Genomic DNA, 27,574 nt, shown 5'->3' with positions numbered 1-27,574 from the left:
CTCTCAAAAAAAAACTAAACATTAAAAAAAAAAAAAAGACTAGAGGCCAGAAAGCAGTTAAGAAACTATTGCAAGAACCCCAATGATAAATGATGGGTTTGAACTAAGAGGAGAGTTGCAGAAAATTGGAGAGGATGAAAATGAATTGTTTACATATATTTAAATTGAGTATTTTTAAATTTTTTTTTTATTTTTTTTTTTTAAATTTTTTTTTTCAACGTTTTTTATTTTATTTTTGGGACAGAGAGAGACAGAGCATGAACGGGGGAGGGGCAGAGAGAGAGGGAGACACAGAACCGGAAACAGGCTCCAGGCTCTGAGCCATCAGCCCAGAGCCCGACGCGGGGCTCGAACTCACGGACCGCGAGATCGTGACCTGGCTGAAGTCGGACGCTTAACCGACTGCGCCACCCAGGCGCCCCTAGTATTTTTAAATTTAAATTAAATTAAAATGTCAGTTTTTCAGGTGCATTAGCCATATTTTAAGTGATGGTGGCCCCATGTGGTCATGGCTACCATAATGGACATGACTTAATGGTGGTAAACTACAGTTTGTAATTTTATGCCTCATTCCCAACCTGAATACCCATTATCTGGGTACCCTTTTAAAAAATTAAATACATATCTATTCTCTAATTATGAAATAAATCAAAATACTTAAGAAAATAACTCTGGGTACCCATCTTCCTGGAAATTTCAGGCTCAATCCTACTTAGAGAATGGACCATATATGACTTCTAAAAGAGGAACTTATAACAATATTAATGACTTCCCAAGTATTAATGCTACAAAGCAATAGACTTATTATAGTGCTGCTTCTGTTGGCCACTTATTAACCATTCTGCACATGGCTACAAGAAAGGAAATAGCTCATAATGCTTGCTTGCCCTATTAGAACATCTTGTCCTCTTTTTAAGTTTATTTTTATTTCTTTGGGTTTGGAGTTATACTCTCTCCTCCACTTGCTAGCACTGATCCTAGTTTCTTTAAGCAGACAAAAACAGAAGTGAATATTTTTCAGGATGTCTGCTTTGTGATATCAAAATCACAGCATGACAGTAGAGAGCACTGCCACCATTCAATTTCTCTAGAATGGTCTATAGTTGACCAAGTCCAAAGCACATGATTGATTATAAATACTACTCATGCTATATTTTGACAGCTTATATTTCCAGAGAACTTCATTTTCAGGTGTGAAAGACAGGCTTGACCTTCATTTGGTTCTGTCAGGAGCAGTTTGTTTTCAAACACTGTCCAGAGTTAATGAGGAAAATATTGAAATTGAGTTTCAAAACATGGAAAAGTAATTTACTATGGTAATTTTTGGTACACCTCTGTATATCTCTGTTGAATTATTTCTTGCCTTGGATAATGTCCACTCTCTTGATGTTCAGTAATAACAGAAGCAACAGCATAATCAAACTAGCCAACAGCCAGAGGCAAGTTTATTATTTTCCTCACCCATAGCTAAAATGAGTACAAAACTAAAAGTGAAATAATAATAATGATAATAATACAAAACTTGCCTTTCAGTCACCACTGGCCTCCCCTAAATCCTGCCAAAATAGTAATAAAGAAAACATTCCTAGCTAAACTAAGAATCTTGCCATTTTGTCTATTTTGTCTTCAGCAAGGACACTGGCTACCAATATAAACAGGTCAGCAATTGTCTGAAACAGTTACAGAATAGTCACTATCCCTTGTTGGAACATCATAGTTAAACACTTGTAAGTATATAAAGTATGTATGGGCTAAGTTTGTATTAGATACTAGAGACAAAATTAGATACTAGAGACAAATGGCTGCCATTTGGCAAATTATCTTCCCAGATCTATCACTGACTCAAGATAAGTGCCTTAAACAATCCGTATCTCCATTTTCTAGGCAACCCAGTGTCGATTAACAACACCTAGTATATTGGAGGCTTGGTTTTGAGAAAGAACAATGAAAGAGTTAACAGTGTTTTTTATAAAGAGGATCTCGATAAAAAGACACATGAGCACAATTGACAAGACTTCAGTGATAGTCCCAAAGGCTCACAGTCATTGGTGACTTTCCTGACTCTCTCCATAGGAATTGAACGGAGCTGCTAGCAAGGAGTTGCATGACTAATCTAAATGCACTTGAGCTTTGCTTTAACCTTCATTTCCTGTCTCCTCCTAGCCATCTTAAAGAGAGATTTTAATTAAGAAGTAAAGTATCCCAAAAATAGGCCACAGAAAAATGGAAAAATTAAGGGTCTGAATCATCTATAGATCCAATAATCAAGCACTTAGAAGAGTGAGTTGGTTTTCTTCATCACTAGGAAAATTTGTTAACAAATGAGGGTATTTTTATGGTTGTCAAATAACTTTAAACATCAATCATTAATGTATTGAGCTATTTGTAAACATTCTCTGGTACACCATTTTTAGGGGGGAATTTGTTTTTAATTTTCATATTTCAAGTAAATTGAGTAATGTGATTTTTTTTGCCATTATAGGTTTTAAAAATATATATTTAACACCATCCCCATTAAAGTGTTGAGTACATGAAGACAGTCAGTCGTTAGCTCTGTTTATTTGAAAACATGACTGTCTGAACTAGATTGAATTCCCTCTGAAGGAATGCCTTCTTCATCTTTGCATCCCAATGTCTATGATTGTATCTGACATTTTGTGGGTTTTTCAAAACCAAAGAAAAATACAAATGTGAGGCAAACATTTTTTCAGAATTGTTTTTCTGAGCTGGCTATGCAAATGATAGTCCAGAAATAAAAAGAAGCCCTAAAAAATCACAGAGTGGAAAAAGTTAAAGACTATTCAATAATTATATTTAATTATCTACCATTTGTGATATGTAATTGTATTTTCTGCAAATATATTTATATCTCAAGAAATATACAATAGACTATTAGTATTTTTTATAAATATTCTTTTTTTAAATATTTATTTATTTATTTATTTATTTATTTATTTATTTATTTATTTTGAGAGAGAGGGAGAGAGAGAGGATCTCAAGCAGGCTCCACACTGTCAGTGCAGAGCCCAACACAAGGCTCAAACCCACAAACCATGAGATTATAATCTGAACTGAAATCAAGAGTAGGATGATTAACTACTCAGTAGGATGACTGAGCCACCCAGGCACCCCTTAACTGTTAGTATTAATGCTTCCAGAGAGAGAACTGAGGGACTAGAGATAAAAGGGCTCAGGTCATGACCTCACGGTTTGTGAGTCTGAGCCCCGCTTTGGGCTCTGTGCTGACAGCTCAGAGCCTGGAGCCTGCTTCAGATTCTGTGTCTCCCTCTCTCTCTTCCCCTCCCCTGCTTGAACTCTCTCTCTCTCTCTCTCAAAAATAAATAAACATTAAAAAAAATTTTAATAAAAATAAAATAAAAATCATCATTTACCTAACTAGACAAAAAGCCTAAATAAATTCTGATCATTGGTGTAAATGTTTTTCATCAATAGTGCCTCTCCATTCTATGACTTTTTTGGTTAGACTTCTTTAAACATTTATATTTAGGGAGATCTTCTAAATCTGCTATAGAGATGGTTCTCTTCTGTTAGCCTTATGCTGTAGGAAAAACTAATAAGGTAGTGACTATAATAGCCTAGGCATAATTGGCAAAGACAGAATTAGGCTGGTGGCAGAAGGGAAAAAAAAAAGATGAATGAAGGAAGCAAATGTGGAGGCCAGTTTTAAAATCAGCCCCAAGAACCTCTGAATACTGATCTCCTCAAAGCCTTCATCATTCTCTTGTGGTCTGAAAGAGTACATTATCTGGAGGGGTTTGAAATTCACAGAAGAGGACACAAATATCCAAATCTGGCTAACAACCTCAATTGTGTGAAGAAAACTTCACTCACAAAACTTGTAAATGTACCATTCAGGGAGAATTTTATGTCTCCTGCTGCCCTGTATACAACTTATTTTTTAGACTGGAAAATTTCAAAGACATAAAAAGTTGTATAAATGAGCCTCCATATACTTATCACCACTTTCCCTCTCCTAGGATTATTTTGAAGCAATGCTAGGCATAATTTTGTCTTTAAATATTTCCATTTGTATCACTAAGGCCTAAGAACTCTTTTTAAAATAAAATTTAACCAATAAAATTTTCATATCTAAAAAATTAATAATTGCTTGTTAACATCATGAAATTTCCAGTCAGTATCATTTCCCCTAGTGTCTTAGAATGTTTTGTTTTATATATTACTTAGAAATGTTTTTTCTTAGAATGTTTGTTTTTGTTTGAATCAGAATCTAAATATAATCTATACATTGCAATGGACATAGATATGCCCTCTCAGACTTAAGTCTATGGGTTTCCCTCTCCATTCCTCTGCCTTTTAATTTCCTTGCAAATTTTTTGTTGTCATTGAATAAACTAGTTTCCCTGTTTTATAGTTTCTTATAGAGAGTATCCCTCTGGGATTACAATCAAATTACTATTACAAAAAGTCATTTAGAATAGTTACTGTATGATTGTGCCTCTAACTTGATTCACAGTTAGATTCATTTGTCTTTTTCTTAATTTCTATTTTTGTGAATTAAAAACATTTATTTTATTTTATACTTATGTAAAACATATACATGATTCCAAAAGCAAAAGTATAAAACAAGGTGTATTCAAAGAAGTTCGACTTCTACCCTTTTCCCCATTCTAGGGTCTTCCCTAATAGTGACCCATTTTGTTTCATTTTATAGTTTATCTTCCTGGTTTTTTAAAGCAATTACTATATTATTAAAGATACATATATTAAAGTATTAATATATTAAAGATATAGATATTATTATTCACGTGTTATTATATTAAAGATAGATAGATATATTAAAGATAGGTACATAGATAGACGATAGATGATTGACTGATGATAGATAGATACTTAGATAAATAATAGCACACTATCCATGATTTTATCCACCTTACTTTTTAAAAAAGCATATCCTAGAGATCACTCCACAATAGTACAGAGAGACAGTGTTCTCTCCCTTTTGGAGCCAGAATCATCCTATTGTGTGGATAGACAATGGTTCATTAGACTAGTCCTCATCGGTGAACATTGGGTTGTTTGCTTGTTACCCTCTTTTTGAAGTGTTAACTCCTTGTGCTTATACGGACGGACTGCAGAGGGTTCAGGGCCCTGTTGCCTTATCACGAAGACCAGCCTGCAGTTCCTTTGAGTTCTGTCATTCCTCCCTAGATGTCCTCCATTTCTGAGCTTTCTCCTTCCTCTGTTTTGGGGAGGTTTTCACTCTCTCTTTCCTCCTACCCTTTCCTATCCTCCTGCATCATGTTCACTCCACTTAATGGAGGGGGGTGGGCAACTGTACTCTGCAACATTCTCAAGGATTTCATGTTTTCTTCTCCTTTGTCTCTTGGTGGAAGGTTGAAGGAGGTCTTTCTTTTCCTTCAGAAACCTTGTTATTTTGATAAAGTAAGTGGGTTGCAGGCAGCGTCACCAGAAATAAAACCTCCTCAAAAATGAAATCCTCAAGTCCAGCACTTCCTGGTTTCTGAGAACATAAATTATTAAGTATTCTCATGTCAAACATTTCTAGCCACAGCTGCCCAACACCATGTGCAGCGCAAACCTCGCTTGTGATGCTGGGCAGGGACAGCGGGCCACAGCTCCCAATCAGCCGCGTGATCAAGGGAGTGAATAACCGATACATTCACAACCATTCTGCACGCATGCCGCCATTCTGCTTTTCACTCCAGCACAGATTCAGTAGGTTACATGAGATAGTCAACACTATTATAAAAATTGGCTGTGTGTTATAGGATTTTGCCCAACTGTAGGCTAATGTAAGTGTTCTGAGCACATTTAACATAGGCTAGGCTAGGCTATAATCTTTGGTAGGTTGGGTGTATTGAATGCATTTTCGACTTAATGATATTTTTAACTTATGATAGTTTTATCAAGACATAACCCCCATCTTAAGTCAGGGAAGATCTGTGTTGTTGGGAGTAGCCCACCTCAGTCTGTTCAAAGGGTCTGAGGGTCCTGCCTTAATTCTCACCCTTATTAGAAGTTATTCAAATGCAAGAAAAGAAAGCAAAGCTGTTGAGAATCCAAAAAACAGGGCACGGTGGCTGAGATGTCACCTCATGCCCATGTCTTAGTGAACAAAATAAAGGTAAATCTACTGAAAGAGACTGAGGTGTGGCTTCTACATTAGAGGTGATGTGGGTTGAAGATAAATATTCAGGAGAATGACTTACAGTACTGAGCTGGCATTTGTTCTTCTCTTCTTTAGTCTTTCATCATCTCCTCCTCTCACCTGGCCCAGCCTAAATCCAAGGGGATTAAGACAGGGCAAAATAAGAACAAAAATCGGCCACAGTGAAGGTAAGACACACACCAAGCCCTCACTCACCTCTTACCTTTTATTGCTAGTCTTCCCAAGTTATTTTTATATTGTTATGAGTCACTCTTTATATATATATATATATATGGTAGCTAAATACTTATATATATATATATATATATATATCTTTATGTGTATATGTATATATCTTTATATATATATGTATAAAGATATCAATTGCTTCTTTATATCTATAGATAGATAGATGGAGAGAGAGTGAGAGAGAGAGAGAACAAAGGGGTATATAGTGAAAAGTAAACTTTTTCTCCTGCCCCCACCCCACACCCTACACATGTTCAACTCCCCAGAGACAACTGCTAAAGGAAAAACTCCCCATTCCTGATTTTTCCTTCTATGTGGGGATGTCAGTCCTGGCCTCTCTCCATTCCACCCTGGAATTTATTTTAAAATGGCTTAATCCGAGTGGTGAATTTGAGAAAGAGAAACTAGAGACCAGAGCTTCAGGGTGAAGGCATGCTCTGCTGCTGCCCAGTTGTGGGCTCTGCCCCAGTACAGCCCTTTTATCACTGCATGGGTCAAGTTCCTCCTCCTGACATGCATTAAACAAGCCTGTTAGTTCTCCCAGCCACCAGGTACTCCAGTTCAGCCTTTATGAATAATAAAGTAACCCTGGAATCTCCCATCAACCCTACTCCTTGCCTTATTCCGCAATTTGTTCAGAAACCGGATGAGAAAGAGGAGCTCCATTGATTAGTTCTCTTCAGAAACTCCAAAGCCACTTACTTATCATAATACTACTTGTAATCTTTGTAATGTTAAAAAAAAAAAAAACAGTATCTTCTATTTCTCAACCCACCTGCTTCAGATAGTATTTCTCAACTGCCCAATATATGAGGAATTAGTTCCCTACATTTTTGCTCCAACTCTCCTTCTACACTATCCTCCAGCTTATCAGCTCTATGTTTAATTTTATAGTATTGAAGTTTAGAGTATTTTTATTTTATATAGATTTACATACATGCCCATGCATGCAATTATTATAATTCAGTGTCCTAAACTTTGTCTGAAAGCCAAATTATGAAAACTAAAAAACAACTGTAAATATTTAAAATGTGATTAAGGAAATGCTATTTTCAGCAGAACGAATGAAAAAGTGAAATGTAAGCTTATGTCAGTAAACCTGTGCTACATGAAGAAACCTCTATCAATGTCAAGATCAAAAACAAATTTTCTTTTCTTATATTCCATTAATCACTCACTATTATGCCACATTTTTTGTTTGCTTCATATTTAGACAATGAGTTTTATACAGATGATTGTTTTCTCCTATTGTATTAGTCAGCTCAGGCTCCCATAATAAAACACCAAAGACTGGGTGGCTTAAACAACAGATACATATTTTCTCACAGTTCTGCAGGTTGGAAGTCCAAGATTAAGGTGTTAACAGAGTTGGTTTCTGGTGAGATCTCTCTTCCTGGCTTGTAGATGGCCACTTTCTCACTGTATACTCACATGACCTTATCACTGGAGATCTTTCTCTTCTTATAAGGACACTAGCGCTATAGAATTAGAGCCCTACCTTTATGACTGCATTTAACCTTCATTACATGAAGGTTACATCCCTAAAGGCCCCATTTCTAAACATGGTTACACTGAGCATTAGAGTTTCAATGTATGAATTTTGGAAGGATACAATCCAGTCCATAACCTCCATGTCTGTTCAAAATCTACATATTTTGTAAATACTAGAATAGGAATCCCCTATGTCCATAAATAAAGTATCATTTACCAAATGTCTAGAAACTAACCTGAGGATGCCCTAAAACTAAATCATGGGCTTGTCTGCTCTGGAAAATATGTATAAAGTTGTATAATTCCCAGGCCAAATTACTCTTGTCCTCAGAGAAACCCAAATTCTTATCTAAATTCTAGAGCTCCCCATTGAATGATCAAGGACCAGACACTGAGGACTATTCCCTCTGCCCCAACCTCCTTTCTCCATCTGTCCCACACCCTAATAAAGTTTAGCGATAGATACTATGACCTACATCCATGAATGAAGTGGTGATGACCCCAGCAATCACTCTCTTCATAAAATCAGGAGTGAAAGGCATCTTAGATATCCACTTGTCCAAAGTCTCCATTTTATAATTGAGAAAACTGAAACCCAGAAATTTGGATGATGTTTTATGCCCAAATTACAGAGCAAGGTATATTAGAACCCAAGACCTCAACATTTTGTTCTGTTTCTTGTCCATGGAACCATTATGTTTTTCAATTCCTCTCAATGAGCAGAAGGACTCTGGAATTCAGGGAAGCTGCCCAATTGTTATGGATAAACATACATTTAGCCCAGAGTTAGAACTACAAATTGTATCTCTGTTCTAAAGTTTGAGGTCTAATTACTGTCAAGAGCTAAACTGGAAAAAACTGAGCTGACAGATGCTGAAGTGGTCAACTAAGACAACAAGCCAAACCGAGAGTAACAATTAAGCCTGCATTTACTTGTTGCAATAGCATAACAAAGAGGCAAAATAATAAAAAGCACTGGCTCCCACAGTGTTCTATTTTCCTTTCATAGGTCAGCTCCAGGTGAGGTTCAAATGTAACAGCACAGCTTAGGGGATTGTCTCACTGCTGGGGAAACTCTGGATGGGAAGGAGGACAAGGAGTGGAAAAGCACTAAACACTGAGTCAGGGTGTAAGAAAGCATCCTGAAGTCCCCTTGAGAAGGAGGCCTCTGAATAGAGGCCTTTGGACTAGGAATGTTGAAACCTGTAACAGCGCGGCTGGCCTGTGGGGGCAGGTGCCAAGTGTCTGAAACTCCCTCCAGACTGTTATCAAGTATGGCAAGGACAGCTTTCCCCCAAGGAGCCTACCAGATAAAACCTTTCTAATTGCCTATGATTGGGCTTGAAAGATCATACATAGAATTCTGGTCTGGAGCCAGACTCCTCAATTACATATGCTAACATCACCTTTCCATCTCCCTAGACATGTTTACAAATAGTCTCTCACTCCATCAGCATGACTATTGCTTAATGTATATTTTGATTATCACAGTAACTATAGCCAAAATAAAACTAATTATCACCAAATTTTGGGGGTGAAGATACCAAAGATAATATAATTGGACATTTTGGGTATTATTATGAGGGCTTTTCTGTGTTCAAATACAGAGTTGGGGAAATTGCAAAATCTCACTCCATAAATACATGCATATATTTCTTGTCTTGTTTTGGTTACTCTAAAGATCTAAATATAAGCAATAGTCCATTATATTTTCATTTCCTAAAGCAGATGGCCATTAAATTTACTTTCTAATCTTATTATTCCATAAATTGTATATGGTTGTAATTTTAATTGTCTCATATCTTTCTTAGTAGAAATAATCTTGGTAGAAATAAAGAAGATATTAAAGATATATTGATTGATATCTAAAAGATACTGCCTGAGAAGATTTCATCATAAGAAAAGATACCCCAGATAGTATATAGGAACCTCCCTTTCCTAATCTTTTTTACATTTTTTTTAACATTTATTTATTTTTGAAGGAGAGAGAGACAGAGCATGAGCAGGGGAGGGGCAGAGAGAGAGGGAGACACAGAATCCGAAGCAGGCTCCAGGCTCTGAGCAGTCAGCACAGAGCCAAACACAGGGCTCGAACTCAGAAGCCTCAAGATCATGACCTGAACCAAAGTCGAGGCTCAACCAACTGAGTCACCCAAGTACCCCAGGAACCTCCCTTACCTAGTCTTGCCTCTAGATTCCACCTGCTTCCCTGCCTCAACACATTCCCTAAACTAGGACAGGAAATTTTGGAGAAAGAAGAGATGGGAAAGAGAAGAAATTCACATCCTGAAACAAGCCAAAGCATGTTTCCACCCATTTTGTGGGACTTTTCAAAACTTGCTAAAGTAAACTTAGCTCTGTAAATGTTTATTTTTAAAGGTTGGATATTAAGTATGGAAGGGAAATTGAACTGCAGAGCAAGATGGAAGTGTTGTGTGAAATTTCAGTAATTGTTCCCATTAACTGAAAAAATATTTGCTTAGGATTTCTTTGCAGTACCGCCCTTTGGTTAGCCAAGGACACTGGAATGTGCCTGCCAGGAGAGATCTACTGCCATTTTACCTACCACATTTTCAAAGCTGGCACATCTCCACCTATGCCTTCCTATGTTTAGTGTATTTACATACCTTCCCCTATTTGAATAAATAACACACAGAATGTTAATAGATCGGATTAAAGTGGAAACACACTACAAAAGAGAGAGCAATCATTAAGCCTCATCTTTCTGCTTCTTCCAGCTCTGCCTCAGGCTTGGAACACTTCTTTTTCCTGAGTTTTAAAAAATTGTTGATTATGATTTTATTTATACGACACACAGTAAAATTAATTTTTTGTTTCAGGTTTCTTTTGTTGTTGTTGTTTTTATTTTAGTTTTTTTTTTTTTTTTTTTTTTTTTTTTTTTTGCTTGGGTTCTTTTATTGATTTAAGACCATTCATAGGCATTGATGAAAGTAGGCCTTTAGTATTTCCTTTCCTTGTATTTTTTTTTTATAAATGATTTATAAGTCTTCCCAATACCTTGCTCTTTTTTTTTTTTTTCTCTGCCTACTCCCTTCTCAATTTTTTGGTCTTTCTGCTATCTAGTTCAGTCAGTTTCTATATGCAGGCAGCATGATATGCACACTATAAAAGACAGTTGTCCTGACTTGCTGTTTTCTATCTTTATGTTTGGACAGAGAATAAAATTTGGGAAGCGTAGGTTTCCCACCTTCTGAAAAGCCATGCTGTACCAATTGGTTTAAATTTTTTAAATCCAAGTTCAGTTGGCCTATGTTTGTTATGACTTTCACAGGTTATTTTGAATAGAGCCAAATTCTAGCTGCCCAAATCAACCATCTTTTAGGCTGGATCCATGCTATTGCCTGGATCCCCATGGCTCTTCTGGCTCAGATCCACAGATCATACCTTGACCACTCCTGGCCCTGCCCTTCTCAGCCCTCATTAGAGGATCGCGCCTTTGGTGTAAGGTAGGAACTAAAGACTCAATAAGGAAATAAAGGTAGAGATGTTATGTCAAGGACTCAGGACTCTTTAACATCCAGAAATGCTAACAGTCCCTGGTTTCCTTCTGGCCACTCTTTGAGACCACTGGGAGTATAGTGACTATGTCAGCCTCCTTTATTCATGAAAAGAAGTAAAATTAACCTAAATGATATTTGGGTGAATTCTCTTCCTCATGTATTCAATTTACTAAGAAGGACAACACATATATACATGAAGCCAATACATTTCCATCATTTACCCACAATTAAATTACTTAATATTTCAGATGTATTAGGATTAACTATAATCCTTTCCAAAGAAAATCTACTGAAGATAGTCATAAGTAATGAGTCAGTCTCATCCAAGAAATCACTCAGAAGTGGCGTACGAGCAAAGATAATGAGGACTTTTTCATGGAGACATGCCAAAAATAAGATATAGAATAAGAAACCACTCCAAACTATTTTATGTCTAAATATAAACAATAAGAGCAATATTATAAACCATAGACAAGTAAGAACTTGAGTGAGTGCTTCTGCATATTATCCATCTCAGGAGAACAACTTGCCAAGACTTGGGGAGAAACTATGCTTTACTCGCTACTAATAAAGAGGAAGAAGTTTGGATCTTCACACGGGAAAAAAATTTGTCTAGATATGCATGTGACATTGAGTAGCAAGGAAGACAGAAAGTGCCATCCCTTTATTAAGCATCCCAGGAAGATGAGTTTCACCAACAGGGCTTTGGACTCTATGCTTCTTAATATGGAGACTCTGTTTTCCATTTGGATCCACAATCAGGACACTTGTTACCCCACCAAGAATAACTGCCTTAGTCACAATGAAGCACTTAACACAAAGAAGCAAAGGAAACAACATCCTATCTCAAGTTTCAAAACTCACATCAGAGCAGTGCGTTGGATAGGTCAGGGATTTCTCCCTGTTTTGTTCCCTGATAAGTTCCAAGTACTTATAACGATTCCTGACACCTAGCAGATGATCAATAAATATTTACTGAGTGAATGATATATGCAAAAAGTGAGTAAGCAATGATTCAACATTATTTGCACTGATGGATAAACTATTCCTTGGTGTAACTATCAGACATTTTGCAAAATGTTTTAGAAGTATAGTTGCCTCTTTCACTTGCTATTCAGCTACCAAATATTATATCTGAAATGAGTTCAAAGCAAAAGCATAAGCATACTTTATCTTTTTATTTCAAGAAATAAGTCATTGTAGACCTACTATGTGCAGACCATCATAATAAATAAAAGTAAGAGCTCTTATGTGAAAAGCAAATCACAATACAGGTATAAGACAAAACAGGAGTAGAACACACAAGAGAATGAGCACAGTGGATAGTATAAGAAAAAGAATGACTCTTGTTTTAATCATATGAGCCTTGATGAGTAGTAACTAAAATCGCATAACAAAAGTCTACCCTTTTACCCTTAATGTCTCTTCTGCTTGGTTATATAGATTGTACCAGTCAGAATTTGGTCAAGAAAACAGAAACCACTCTAGGTATTTCAAGCAGTAAGGTATTTAATACAGACAGTCAGAACTCTTACACAAAACCACTTTAAGGGTGAAGAGAATAAAGGTCAGGGAAGCTCCTCACAGCATTCAGAAAGTGCAGGGATCAGAAGAAATCTCTGCCACTGATCTCAGCTTTCTGCAGCACCAAAGTGGGTGATTTCTAGAAGAATACTTAGAAACTTCTGGCAAAGCCTCATGTCTGCCCGTTACTAGAGCTCACATACTTATCCACAGCAACTGAGTCAATGATGGCTTCTACTTCTCTTTTTTCCTTCTGTTGTGTTGTAAATCTCAAGGAGTGCCTTCTCATTTCTGGAACCTATACTGGAAGCCTGATGACAAAGCAGTTTTTAAAAAGTAGTTTCCAGGCTTCCAAACGTACAATGCAGGGAGGAATGGAGAGGAGTTGCAATGTTGCTTAGATCCCAACAGAAAATCCAACAAAAATATTTAAGTTAAGACTATGGCTGGGGCGCCTGGGTGGCGCAGTTGGTTAAGCGTCCGACTTCAGCCAGGTCACGATCTCGCGGTCCGTGAGTTCGAGCCCCGCGTCAGGCTCTGGGCTGATGGCTCAGAGCCTGGAGCCTGTTTCCGATTCTGTGTCTCCCTCTCTCTCTGCCCCTCCCCCGTTCATGCTCTGTCTCTCTCTGTCCCAAAAATAAATAAACGTTGGGAAAAAAAAATTTTTTTAAAGACTATAGCCAACAAACAAACAAACAAAAAACAGAAAACAAAATAAAACAAAAACATAAACAAAACACCCAAAAGCAAAAAACCAAAACCAACCCCCCAAAAAAAGAATATAGCTAAATATAAATTGTTTTCATTCATCATGTAGATTCAGTCATCTTCCTTTTGTAGTTCTGTTGTTTTTGTTGTCTTTCTAAAAATCTCATTTAAGAACCCCTCTAGGTACCATCACAGAAAGCAATTGGACTGGGTGGGCTCAACTTGTTCCCACTTGTCCCAGAAGGGACAAAAACCTGTTAAGCAGCTTGCCTATAGGTTGCTCAGAGAATGCTGTTTCAATAAAGCTTTATTTCCACCAGGGTAAGTCACTGGGAGGTCATAACAAGATGGAAAGGAAATGCTCTCAGGGAAGGTTTTGCAGAGTAGTAGTCGCTGAACAGACAAGAAAGCAGTGGACAGTGAAAGCAACAGAAACAGCGTGTGATAAGCCTGTCCTAGAATTTAACAGAAGGGGGAAAACATGTCTCCCCTGACCACCTTGCATGTTTTCTCATATCCGCTTAAGAAACCTACATTACAAACTCTTTAAGTTAGTGATATCTGTTGAGGAAAAAGAAAAAAAGGCATACTCTAGAGGTAGGGCTGAAGAAAAGATAAAGAATGGAATAATACAATCATATTTCTCTCATTTAAAACAACACAGAAAAGAAATTATTTCCAGCAGCCCTCCCAACTTAAGCTCCAAACAAAAGCCCCCTGGGCAGTGTGGGGAAGAATGAGCACAAACCACTCACCTACCCATTGCTCTGACCACTCCCTTACTCTCAGTTCATCTCTCCAGGAGGAACTTAAGGGCCACCCAGGCTGTGAGCAGTGTTCTGCTCTGGAGGGAATGCCTCTGGGAACTGGATTATGGCCTCCTAAGTGGAGAGAAACTCCCTGCCCTCCCTCTTCTGACCAGTTTCCCTGGGTTAGGGAGCCCCCAAAACAAAGCTCAAGTATCAGTTTCTTATTCTGATCTGTAAACTAAGAAAAACATTCTTTTATCTTTTTTCCCACCAGACCCTAGAGAGTTTTTCTCCTGTAAGTGCAGTGGAAGTTCAGGCTCCAAAAAGCCACCTAGGAAGCTGACCCATGGCCAACTTAAGACCCACACCCCTCAAGACCCAGCAGTAATGTACCGGAGGACTTAGCCAAAAGCAACATGGTAGGAGCCGTGCCAGGAGAGGAGCAGAGGGGTGAGAAGGTGTGTTAAGATTTTAAAGTTATTTCTTCTTCCCTGGGTTCCATTACTCAAGACGGATAAAAATGAAGCACTTGGAGAACAAAAACACATTGAGAAGTAGCCAAAGCACTAGAATCCTCTTCATAAAAGAAGGAGGAAAAAGGAAGGGAGGGAGAGAGAGTGATGAGTGAATGAAGGAGAGAGAGAAGATTTTAATTTTTCTTTAGGGGAAACTAAAGTCTCTTATATGAGGAAGCCTAGATTTAGGATTGCAAACACTTTCAAATATATCAGTGGCATACAGAAAAGACTGAAAATAAGTTGATAATACATCGCTTTTCAATGTGTTTACTTGCTCTCAGCTCAGTGGGTGGTATGCTTCGATTTGTGCTTTTCCTCATTATATAGTATAAAATGCAATTAAGGAAGGGTCATCAGTAGACTAAACCTTCCCTTATAATAATCTTCTGTAATAATGAATAATCAGTCACAGGGAAAAGAAGATTAAAATAAAAGGCTTAGTCAAATCCTAAAACTACAGGTTGAGCACATAGCTGCAGTTGTGTGATTGCCTGAATACCTTTGCGTGAAGCCAATAGATGAAGAATATGTGTTACAGAAACGTCCTTATGCTCAATCAGTTCATTAAGCAATAGTTTTTTTTCTTAACGTTTATTCATTTTTGAGAGACAAAGAATGAGCACTGGAGGGGCAGAGAGAGAGAGAGAGAGGGAGACACAGAATCCAAAGCAGGTCCAGGCTCTGAGCTGTCAGCACAGAGCCTGATGTGGGGCTTCAACCCACAAGCTGTGAGATCATGACCTGAGCCGAAGTTAGACGCTTAACTGACTGAGCCACCCAGGCGCCCCTGTGTGACAGTTTTAGTTCAAAGCCTATCATGCTGCATGGCTAAACACATTAGTACAAACCCAACTTTCCCCAAATTGGAACGACAATGACAATCAATCAGTCAATCAATCAATAAATATTAGGCCAATAGACTATTGGACTTTTTTAGGTATAATTAACATACAATATTATGCTAATTTCAGGTGTACAACGTAGTGATTAAACATTTGTATACATTAGGAAATGATCACCAAGATAAATTTAGCTTCCATCTGTTACCAAAGTTGTAACAATATTATTAACTATATTCCCTGTGTTCATTACAACCGTATGACTGCTTTATTCTATAACTTTAAGTTTGTACCTTTTAATTCTCTTCCCTTATTTCACCCATCCCAAGATGGCCCGCCCCTCCAGCAAACCAGATTGGTCTCTGTATCTATTAGTCTGTTTCTGTTTTGTGTTGTTTTGTCGGTTCATTTGTTTTGTCTTGTTTTTTTTACATTCCACATGTAAGTGAAATCATAGGATATTTGTCTTTCTCTGTCTGACTTATTTCACTTAGCATAATACCTTCTAGGTCCACCCATGTTACCACAAAGGGCAAGATTTTGCTCCTTTTTATGGCTGTGTAATCTTCCATTGTATATATACCACATCTTCGTGCATTGGATATTCTTTATCTATTGGATTGTTTCGAGTAAGTATTAGGCTCAAAATGAAAAATGTAAATGAAAAATATTCTTTATCTGTTTGATTGGCCTTCTCTGTATTCAAATTTGCCATCCCAGAAGTCTAGATAAAATTATAAAGCCCAGAAAAAGTATAAAGGCTGATAAAAATTCCAGCAGGTATATTTTTGAAACCTGATTTTTTGTAAGCTTCTCTCTAAAATAAATTTCACAGTGTTACCACTTTCAGACTCTAACTGGAGAATTCCAAAGCAGCTGTTTTCTCCCTGGATGATGTTGCATAAGGGTATCTAATAAAGCCCTTCCTAATATACTAGGTACATTCCTGCACTGTGGAATCATTACCATCAAAACAAAACTTGATATTCAGAGAAGTGTGTTTTTCTTCTGTAGTCCCCCTCCTCCTTCCATTTTTGATGATAATTTCATGATCATTCCCATCTTTGCTCTTCTAGCGTTTTCTTATAGGGTCATTACTGGAATTCTATGGGGGATGATTCCTCATTATTCAGGACAGTCTACGACACTATAGGACAACATTAGTATTCCCAGCCCTCACTCACTACATTGAGTAACACCTCCTAGTCATTCTGACATCACACATTCTCCCCCACATTTCCAAATGCCTACCAGGAGGTGGTACTCCTCTGGTTGAGAAGCACTAATGCCTCTAATAAATGCTTCTGTACGGACTACTATCTCTCCCAATCCCAAAAGGCAATTTATACTTCTTGTGGCTGGGACACAAGATTTCTTCTCAGAATGTGGTGATTTCTCTCCATCGATGTATTCCTCTCTGCTGAAGACATGGTTCCTATAGAACGTGGGCCCATTTTGACCATTACACATGATCAGTGTTGTTTAGTGTTCTCCTATCTTATATAAAGACACAGACCAATGTGGAAGTAGAAGTAAATGTATTTTCTTCACCTAGGAGTTCCCTCTCAAGTTCTCTCAGCGCAGCTCTGTACACATTCATCACTTTATACCACTTCCTCATCCGAAAGGACAAATGAAAGTGTTCCCTACGGGCGCCTGGGTGGCTCAGTCAGTTAAGTATCCGACTTCGGCTCAGGTCATGATCTCACATTCCGTGAGTTCAAGCCCCATGTCTGGCTGTGTGCTGACAGCTCAGAGCCTGGAGCCTGCTTCAGATTCTGTGCCTCCCTCTCTCTGACCCTCCCCTGTTCACATTCTGTCTTTCTCTGTTTCAAAAATAAACATTAAGAAAGATTTTTTTTAAAAAAGAAAGTGTTCCCTAGATATTGCTGTTGCACCAATTACATTCTTTTCAAGAAAAGGATTCTCAGTTCTAGTAAGAGGAACTACTTTTATTCACTGAGATCTTTTCCCAGCAGCATATCTGGTGCAACCTCAGCCACATGAAAGAATTTCAGCAGGCCTAGGAAAGGGCTTTTTAGGCTCAGGAACCTTCCTAAAGATAAGAGACAAACAGCTGCCTGGGAGGAAACAGGGAGAAGTTATGGATTAGGAAGAAAGTAGGCCACTCTGATACCACCCAGATACTATCTCATCAATCATGCTAAGGCCTTGAAGAGCTTTGTGTTGAACATTTCTATCCCTTGTGATGGTGGTCTTATCAGTTCTCAGGTCTGTCCTCATCAAGAATTTTCCATTAGTCAGATTATTCAGCATGAGAACATAGAAAAAGCAAATCCTTAAGTCCACATGATGTTTGGAGAGAGGTAAAACATTTATTTCGATGCATAGGTGGTGATCTTGGCATGACATAATGCTTGCCATGAACAGTAAAGCATTTTGGAATAAGACCAAACAAATGAAAGAGATCACCCTCAATTCCACCTCACTCCAAAAACTATTTTTTATTTTTTCCTGTGTAGATCCTATCTATAATTGCAATCAGTTTACATGTCATTACTTATTGTGCTTTTAAAAAGTACATCACATTTTCTGTATTCTTACTTGCTTACATAACCATTACTATATTTAATGGTGGTACTAGAGTCCCTCTCATTTATAATCTGTAATTAGCTACATTCTTTTCTTATTGTTGAATATTTAATGTTTTTCTTTTTCTTTTTTTCTCTTACAGATAAAAACATCTGTCCTACATCTGTCAAAATATTTCCTTAGAAAAAATTCTCTAGCATAGGATTACTTGGTCAAATGAGATGAATGTCTTTGTAGGTTTTACTTAGGGTTACCTTATACCTTTTAAAAGGAGATATGTCCAGGAGTGCCTGGGTGGCTCAGTCGGTTGAGCGTCCGACTTCAGCCCAGGTCATGATCTCGCAGTCCGTGAGTTCGAGCCCTGCGTAGGGCTCTGTGCTGACCGCTCGGAGCCCAGAGCCTGTTTCGGATTCTGTGTCTCCCTCTCTCTCTGATCCTCCCCTGTTCATGCTCTGTCTCTGTCTCAAAAATAAATAAACATTAAAAAAAAAAAAAAGGAGATATGTCCATTTGAAATGCTCATCGCTACATATTTATATCTCTACTTTACTTTCAACCCAGATGACACAAAATAATAACTCTCAATTGCATTTCTTTGGTTATTAGCAAGAGCACCTACCTTTGATTAAGCTATGCTCAAATTACCTCCCTACTCATTTGCAATTCTTTTGTTAAATGTTTTTATTATTTATTTTTGAGAGAGAGAGGGGCAGAGTGTGCAAAGGAAAGGGGCAGAGAGAGAAGGAGACACAGAATCTGAAGCAGCCTCCAGGCTCTGAGATGTCAGCACAGAGCCGATGTGGGGCCACGAGATCATGACCTGAGCTGAAGTTGGAGGCTCAACCAACTGAGCCACCCAGGGGCCCCTCATTCGCGACTCTTACAGTGGAAAGTATAAGAGCAATAGCAGTTTATGAGCTTGTGTTGCTTTCATCCAAATGTAAATCAAATTGCAGAGGAAAACACTCAAAGGAAGTATCATTTATCCTTTGTGTTTTGATAAACCCTTTCCTGACTTTCTCCTGTGATGTAAAAAAAAAAAAAAAACCAAAAACCCTCAAATATTTAGTGAAAAGCTTATATATGAGTTAATAAGCCTATATAATAAGTTAATGTTTCTTTGGCTGCACAAAATATAAATTTACATTAGTTACCCAAGTGAGAAAAAGAATTTGTAGGCAGTATACTAATGAATCTAATAAAATATAAGGAAGATTCTGGGTCATATGGTCTATCATTTAGGATATATTTTATTGCAAGTAACTGAAAATTTAAGAGTGGCTTTATAAATAAAGAGATTTAATTATCTAGCAAAATAATATTCTACATATTCCAGGGCTGGTTCTGCCACTTGACGATGTTATCAAGGAGCCAGACTCTTTCCATCCTTTTATTTCACCAGCCTCAGTATGCCAGCCATTTGGGGGCTTAGTTGTCTCATGGTCACAAGATGGTTGCCTTGACACCAGGTACTCCATTCAAAGACAGAAAGCAGTAGGTGAGGATGGTGGCTAGGGTAGAAAGGAACTTATTCTTTCTCTTTTTCTCAAGGAGTAATAAGCATTTCTCAGAAGACACTTAGCACACTTCCTATTGTGTCACAGTAAATAAAACTGAGTTTATGATTATTATTAGACTTATTAGACTGAACTTGGTTATGACCATCCCTAGCCTGGAAGTTAGGACCACTTTCTATGAGATCAAGGAGTCTTCAGCTAACACTGGAGGGAAATTGTGGTGTTTGATAATGGATAAGAATAGAAGCTATGCCTCTAGGTAGACAACCAGATTGTGTGACACATATGGGAACCAGGGAGTTTGTGAACCTTCTTTTTTTCTATAAACTTTTCATTGACAAGAAACTCAAATGTCTGTTTTTTTCCTTAGATCAAACTACAAATGTCTAAGAGTCTTATTGGTTCCATTTGCCTTTCAGAGAGCACCTCAGAGTGAAAGTATGGCTTCTGATGCCTCATCTGATGATTCACAGGTGGGAAAGGGGAGAGCATCAGCCTTAAAAAAAAAAAAAAAAAAGGGAATTGTCTTAAACAGCAATAAGCACAATGTATATCCCTTACATCTAAATTAAACAAAATACCATCAAAAGATATTTATTGATTCCCTAACTTGTAGAAGAAATTGTACCAGATCCTGTGGGGATGCAATGTATATCCCCTGTCCTTGTCCCTAAAGTGACTACAATCCATTTCAGGAGTATAGATAGCACTACAGGGAATAGATGAGAGCTAATTTTAAGATACAGACCATAAATGTTTTGTACCCTGACAACTTTGTTAAAGAGAATGGCACATAAACTATTTCAGGTGAAAGGAGAAAAGGCCTGGAAATGTTTAATTCCTTCAACAACCCTCATGTAGTCAGCTGTGCCACAGCTCTTTCTTGGTCACTGGTCACCCAGGGTCTCAGCCTCTTCTTATGTTATATAGCCCACCATTTTGATGGCATGGGCCAATGGTGTGGCCTTAGAGATTGCTTCAAGAAATCCTGCTTCTTTCAGGCAGCCTTCATCTTTTCCACCTCTTCTTGCCTTTTTCAAGACATTCATTTTAACTCCTTCCACTTCTCACTGTCATTTTCTGAGTGGTTAGTGAAAACTGTATTATTAGGGACAAAATTTTTCTAATCTCTTTTATAGCCATGAAGCAAACACATAATATAGGACACAGTTAATGATTCTGCTTTTGGTTTTCTGTGTGATAAAGAGCAAGTCTCTTAAATTTTCTGTGCTGAAGAAATCATTTAAAGGAAAAAATAATATGATTTGTTTCTTTTTCACCTTTTCAACTGAGTTTCTGATGTAAATCAGGGAAATAGCCCACCAAAACTTGTAGTATTTTAGCAAAATATTTTATGAAAATGTGTAGTTCTTTTAAGAAAATACCAGAGTTCAAATGGATTTGTTGTATATTCTCTCTTTTTTGAGAGAGGTAATAGCTCTTCAGCTGGAAAACCCAATTACTAAAGTCTATATATTTTATCTTGGTCATCAGAGCATTCAAGAAACACTATGAATCCAGTTAAGAAAAATAAATGTTCACACCCTTGAATGAATGATAGTAAGGAGGACTAAAATACAATTAGAAATGCTATTATCTGAAACTATTTGTGAGTCAAAAACCGATTGCTTAAACTAAAGCAAAGAGACAGACACCCAAAGGCTCTGGAATAGCATTTGGGTTGAAAATTTGGTTAATATATTCCTTCCAGACTGAAGCACCCAGATCTGGATCCATTATTGTCACACAGAGGTTCTTGTTTTTTAAATCATTAACTGCTATTCAGGACTTTCCTCAGGAAGCAGACCCTTAGTAACAGGAAGACTTTCTAAAAATTTCTCCTTTCAGGAAAAAGACTGGAAGTCCGGAAAAGGGGAATTCACTATATATTAGACTACATTATTTGCAGATGCAACTGAAAACCACTCCTTTGTAAAACCTTTTTTGATCCCATAAATTAGCAATTAACTTCCCTGTGTTGGAGACTACCAGGGCTGATAATTTTAATCTCTTCCTAGCATTTATGTTATTAACTTACACTACTGTTAGTTATTTCCCCATCAATCTTCCTCACCAAAGTTACAAGTTCTTGGGAGGAAACAACCAGTTCTTTCACATTTTTGACTCCTCCTTGCCCCCACAGTGTCTGGAATAGTTAATAATAACTTGTACTATGCGTCAGGCATTGTGTAAGCTACCAGACAGAAAATGGACAACAAAATTAGTACAGTACTCTTTGCCTCCTGCTTAAAATCTAGAATGTATAAGAGATACGATTGAATAAGCAATAACAACAAAATGCCATGCATCCTGGGATAGGAGTTGAGGTGTTCAAGGAGGGCTCATTTCCGTGGCATGCCTGCATTATGAATACCTCATGGGTATGAATACCTGAAGTGTAGTTTGTTCAGTAGCATTCCATATGAGATTGAATATAAATTCATGGAAAGCTGGGTGAGTTCAGATGTCAGTTCCTTGTCTTTGAGTCTGATAAGAATCACGTGAGCCTCACACTCAGACTGTGTATGCACTAAAATGAAAAGGTCCCAACAGGTACCCTGAGGCTTTAGGATGGGGAGGAGGGAACTCTAACCCCCAATGCCCCAGCTTTGTTGATTGTTCCTTTTAATGAATGTCTTTCTACATATTTCTGAAGTCCAGTGTTTGCTTGTGCTAACACGTGTACGAGCTTCATCTTTCATGAGGAGTTCAATGAACTGCGCTGGTAGATATCCCTTGCACGAAGGAAAGTACAGGAAACTGTGGAAACACACAGAGCATACAACGTAGTTTCAACACACATTCATTTGAACTATGAGTAAGTGATTATCAAAACTTGAGAAAAAAAACAGCATTCAGATAACACTAAGAAAATTAAAATGGAAACAGAAATTATGAATTATTCATTCAATTAATAATTATTGATGACCTATTGCACGTAAGTTATCTTACAACTATAAAATCTGTGGTTACTTTAGAGTTTGGGGATTGTTCCTTCTCCTTCTCCTTCTTCTTTTTCTCCCTCTCCTTCTCCTCCTTCTTCTTTTTCTCCCTCTCCTTCTCCTTCCCCTTCTTTTTCTCCCATGAAAGAAGTGAAAAGACAACCTATAAGATGGGAAAAAAATATTTCCAAACCATATACCTGATGAGGGGTTTCTATCCAACATATATAAAGAATTTATACAACTCAATAGCAAAAATAAATAAATAACCCAATTTAAAAATGGGCAAAGGACCTGCGTAGACATTTCTCCAAAGATATATGAAAGGCCAACAGGTACATGAGAAGATGCTCGACATCACTAGTCCTCAGGGAAATGCAAATTAAAACATAATGATATATCACTTTATGCCTTTGAAACTGGCCATCATCATAAAGACAAGAGAAAACAAATGCTGGCATGGATATGGGGGAAAGGGATCCCTTGTGCACTGTTGGTGGGAATGTAAATAGGTATAACCACTATGGAAAACAGTATGGAGGTTCCTCAAAAAAATTAAAAATAGAACTACCATGTGATCCAGCAATTCCAATTCTGAGAATATATCCAACATAAACAAAAATATCAACTCAAAAAGATATCTGCACCCCATGTTCATAGCAGTATTATTTAAAATAGCCAAGATACAGGAACAATCTAAGTGTCTATTGATGGACGAATGGATTAAGATATATATACAATGGAATATTATTCAGCCTTTAAAAAAAAAGGGATAGGAAACTGTTCTGGATTGTGGGCTAAAGAAGTGCAACAACTAAATGCAATGAGTTATTCTTTTTTGGATCCTGGATTAAAAAAATAAAGCTATAGAGGATATCATTCAGATAATTACAGAAATTTGATAATGGGCCATATATAAGAGAATAGTTTCATACACAAGCTACTTGTACCTCCTAAGGGTTGGTGGATTATGATATTTTCAGATGGCTCAGAAAGAGAGAAATGGAGAAGCAAAGGATTAAAAATGAGCTAGCCTAGATAAATAGATAAATATATAGTTGCTCATTGCTCTCATCTTGCAAATGTTCTGGAGATTTGAAATCTCATCATCAACAATGAAAAGAAAACAATGCAAGTGCTCTGTCTCCAGAGGTGGAGATTTATTTTATTTATTTAATATTTATTCTCTAAGAGTAGAGAACAGCTTTCTCCATTCAGTCACTGTGCAGAACAGCATGGTGAAAGGTAGCATGGTGTGGTGGTAAAGAGGAAATTCCACCATTTGCAACAATATGGAGGGATTTTGAAGCATTATGCTAAGTGAAATAAGTCAGACAGAGAAAGACAAATATTGGTCTTACTTATATGTGGAATCAAAAAAGAAGAAAAAAAACAAACTCACACAAAAAGAGATCAGACTTGAAGGAGGAAGGTTCTCAAAAGGCATAAACTTCCAGTCATACAAAAAATGCATACTAGGGATGTAATGTACAACATGATGACATAACTAACACTGATGTATGATATGTAGGAAAGTTATTAAGAGAGTAAATCCTAAGAGTTCTCATCACACAAATAATTTTTTTCTCTTTTCTTTTTTCTTTTTCTTTTTATTGTATCTATATGAGAGGGTGGATGCTAGCTGAACTTATTGTGGTAAAGGAATAGGCTCTGGAGCCAAACTTCCTGGGTTCCTATTTCAATTTTTTGCATAGTAACTCTGTGGCTTTGAACAAATCACTTAACTTCCTTGTTCCTTAGTTTCCTATAAAATGGGAATAAAACTAGCACCAACCACATAAAGTTTTTGTGAGGGTGAAAGTGTATAAAGTGATGCTGGCAAATAAAGAAGTCAATAAACATAAGCTATTAGTATTTCACCCCAATGGTCTCTTAAGGCAAGACTGAATGTCCTCAAAAGATGTCAGTGAGAGAATACATCCTTTAAAATGTAATAATTGTGGATCTCACCAATAATAAAAATTATCATCTGGGAATATTTTTATTATTTCTTATTCTCTCTCTGGTATTCTCAGAACTTCAGTTTAGTGGCTTATGGGTTTTTTTTAATGAACAATTTTAATAATATCTTCCTGGTAGGGTTATTGTTATGATTAGAAGTCCAAGGATACTCACAACGATTATTCTGAGTAAGCAAAAAAAGTTAAATTATGCTTGATAATCTCTATTAAATATGACAGGGAAATATTTTAGAAATATTTTCACTTAGGGTGCCTGGGTGGCTCAGTCAGTTAAGTGTCTTGACTCTTGGTTTCGGCTTAGGTCATGATCTCAGGGTTTGTGAGTTTGAGCTCCACATCAGGCTCCATGCTGACAGTGCAGAGCTTGCTTGGGATTCTCTCCCTCTCTCTCTCTCTACCTCTCTCCTTCTCATGCTTACTCTCTCTCTCAAAATAAATAAATAAACTAAAATTTTAAATAATTACAAAAATTAAAATTAAAAAAGAAATATTTTCACTTAAAATAATTTTAATTTTAATTTTAATATTTAAATTCAATTATGCTTTCAAAACTGCTTCTTTCAAGACTTTTCCTTCTGTTAAACCCACAATGGGGACTTGAAATAAAACCCAGGGACAAGCTAATGTATGAACCTAACAAAATATGTTCTTCCCCTTCCCCAACATGACTTTTTTCCTTTCATCACATTGACTTTTTTTTTTTTTTTTAGTCCAGGACAGACAGTTATTGTTGCAGATTGTCCCTCAGTTTAGATTCATTTTATTGCTTCCTCATGATTGGATGCAGGTAAAACATTTTGGAAAGGATAACATTTAGACAAAGTGGAGCCTTCTCAGTGAACCATATCATGGGCAAATAAGGTCAGTTTGTGGTAATGCTGAATTTGATCATTTGGCTAAGGTAGTTTCTGCCAGATTTCTCTGTGGTAAAAGCAATGTTTCTCTTTGAAATTAATAACTAATATGTAGTGGGGGAGCACCTGGGTGGCTCGGCCTGCTGAACGTCTGACTTGATTTCAGGTCAGGTCAGGACCTCTTGGTCTGAGATGATGCTGGAGGAAAAGGTGAGAAACACTGCCTGCTTCCCTAAACCCTTCTTTCATATGAAGCAAAAGCTCTATACCATTTGGATAGGGGAAGCAAACCGTCATGCTGAGACCTACTTCCTGAAGGGAGGGTAGAAATAAAGATCCTGCAGGGCACCTGAGTGGCTCATTTGGTTAAGCATCCCACTCTTGATTTTGGTTCCAGTCATGATCTCATGGTTCATGATTCGAGCCTTGCATTGGGCTCTGCTCTGATAATGAGGAACCTACTTGGGATTCTCTCTCTCCCTCTCTCTCTACCCCTCCCCTGCTCATTCATTCTCTCTCCCTCTCTCCCCCCACCCTCTCAAAATAAATAAATTTAAAAGAAGAAGAAGAAGAAATAAAAGCCCTGCTCCTAGGGAAAAGACAGGAGTACCTCCTGGGCTCATATTCCTGTACTGGTATAAGTTAAAGGTCTGCTGCCACTGGAGGGAGGGTAAGAATATATAAGAATGCTATTGAATTAATACATAAAGGAAAAAAAAGATAAAATTTAGCAAAAGATATGTACATGTGTGTCATTAAAGAAGAAACTCAAATGACAAACATATTAAAAGTATTCAACTTTATGAATAATTAGATAAATGCAAATAAAAATCATAAAATATCATTACATATCCTTAAGGTTTGTATAATTTTAAAAATCTGCCACAACCAAATGCAAAGAAGTGAGTCAGTAGAGATTTTCATGCATTTTAGGGGGTAGAAATGGGGTATAACTGTTTTTGAAAACCAATTTTTCATCACTAGTAAATGTAAATTTGTACATACACTGCAGTTTTAGTAATTTCACTCCAACATATGTACCCTAGATCATCGATTCATGCCCATGAGCACCTGGGGACAAGTGTAAGAATAATCAAAGCAGGATTGTTCACAATAGCTCCAAACTTAAAACAACACAAAGCCTATGACCAACATTTGGGTAAATAAAATATAGATACTAACCAGCAATGAAAAGGAAGGGACTACATCTACACTGTTGAATATCACAAACATAATGTAGAATAAAATAAGCAAGTATAAAAGTATACATAAACTATGGTTGTATTTATAGAAAATACAAAGCAAGGCAAAACTAAAAAATATATTATTTAAACATGCAAATATTGGTGACAAAAATATAAAGAAACTGAATTATAGACATAAAATTTTTACTCTCTCTCCATGCAAAGCGTGGAGCCTGCTTAGGATTCTCTCTCTCTCTCTCTCTCTCTCTCTCTCTCTCTCTCTCTCTCTGCTTTTCTCCCCACTCATGCATGCTCTCTCTCCCTCTCTCAAAGAAAAAAAAGAAAGGAGATACCAGCTCTCAAGCCTCATCTAGACCTGCTGAATCAGAAACTCTGAGGGTGGGGCCCAGTGACTCTCATTTTTACCAATTCTCCTGGGTGATTTGGATGTGTGCAGAGTTTGAAGACACATCTCTATACCGCCCTTGGATTTACCTCAGAAAGCCACTAGTTCTCATCTGAACAAGAAAGTCTTCCTCTCTTCTCTTCTGAGAACACATTCCCCCCTCCCCTCTTCCCCCCCCCCCATTTTTTTGTCTTTTTCAGGCTCATCTCTAATGCTACTTAATGCAGGAAGCTTTCCAAGCCTGGAAGAACTAAATTTGGTTTCTCCCATCATCTGGAAAGAGTCACCTTTCTGACCCCCGCCCTGACCCAGCAGAGGATATTCACATTGTTTCTTTAAACAAAAATAAATAAATACAGAAAACCAGAATCAAAACTTCAAACCAA

At 37.3% G+C, this 27,574-nt stretch overlaps 1 long non-coding RNA gene across 1 annotated transcript; it reads left to right on the top strand.

The window, feature by feature from the left end:
* Window positions 1–459: 459 nt before the first annotated feature.
* LOC109498958 lies at window positions 460–27,574 on the top strand. Its single transcript, XR_002741765.2, has 5 exons — window positions 460–1,727; window positions 6,248–6,339; window positions 14,668–14,851; window positions 20,240–20,293; window positions 27,389–27,574. It is a non-coding gene; the product is annotated as an uncharacterized LOC109498958 (long non-coding RNA).

Source organism: Felis catus, chromosome B1 (assembly GCF_018350175.1).
Source record: "Felis catus isolate Fca126 chromosome B1, F.catus_Fca126_mat1.0, whole genome shotgun sequence".
NCBI classification, from domain to species: domain Eukaryota; kingdom Metazoa; phylum Chordata; class Mammalia; order Carnivora; family Felidae; genus Felis; species Felis catus.
This window is presented reverse-complemented; position numbering and strand designations above follow the sequence as displayed.